Source organism: Nematolebias whitei, chromosome 10 (genome assembly GCF_014905685.2).
Source record: "Nematolebias whitei isolate Nwh7 chromosome 10, NemWhi1, whole genome shotgun sequence".
NCBI lineage: Eukaryota > Metazoa > Chordata > Actinopteri > Cyprinodontiformes > Rivulidae > Nematolebias > Nematolebias whitei.
Window position 1 is genome coordinate 31,991 of NC_056507.1, and position 1,132 is coordinate 33,122.

Genomic DNA, 1,132 nt, shown 5'->3' on the forward strand with positions numbered 1-1,132 from the left:
GGGAGGAGGTCCTACCCCAAGTGGAGGAGTTCAAGTATCTTGGGGTCTTGTTCACGAATGAGGGAAAAATGGAGCGTGAGATCGATAGGCGGATAGGTGCAGCGTCTGCAGTGAAGCGGGCGCTGTACAGGTCTGTCGTGGTGAAGAGAGAGCTGAGTCAAAAGGCGAAGCTCTCAATTTACCAATCGATCTACGTTCCCACCCTCATCTATGGTCACGAGCTTTGGGTTGTGACCGAAAGAATGAGATCTCGGATACAAGCGGCCGCAATGAGTTTTCTCCGCAGGGTGTCTGGGCTCTCCCTTAGAGACAGGGTGAGAAGCTCGATCATTTGGGAGGGACTCGGAGTAGAGCCGCTGCTTCTCCACATCGAGAGGAGCCAGTTGAGGTGGCTTGGGCATCTGTTTAGGATGCCTTCTGGACGCCTCCCTGGTGAGGTGTTCCGGACACGTCCCACCGGAAGGAGGCCCAGGGGAAGATCCAGGACACGCTGGAGGGACTACGTTTCTCGGCTGGTCTGGGAACGCCTCGGGATTCCCCCGGAAGAGCTGGCCCAAGTGGCTGGGGAGAGGGAAGTCTGGGCCTCCCTACTTAGGCTGCTACCCCCGCGACCCGACCCCGGATAAGCGGAAGAAAATGGATGGATGGATGGATGGATGGACGAGAAAAGGATTCACATTCAATTTACATTGTGGAGTAAATAGAGACTGATTTTCTTCTCTGAGAGGTGGTGCCAAAAAAATGAGGTTATTTGCATAATACAGGTCCTTCTCAAATAATTAGCATATTGTGATAAAGGTCATTATTTTCCATAATGTAATGATAAAAATAAAACTTTCATATATTTCAGATTCATTGCACACCAACTGAAATATTTCAGGTCTTTAATTGTTTTAATACTAATGATTATGGCATACAGCTCATGAAAACCCAAAATGCCTGTCCCAAAAAATTAGCATATCATGAAAAGGTTGTCTAAACAAGCTATTAACCTAACCATCTGAATCAACGACATAACTCTAAACACCTGCAAAAGATTCCTGAGGCTTTTAAAAACTCCCAGCCTTGTTCATTACTCAAAACCACAATCATGGGTAAGACTGCCGACCTGACTGCTGTCCAGAAGGCCATC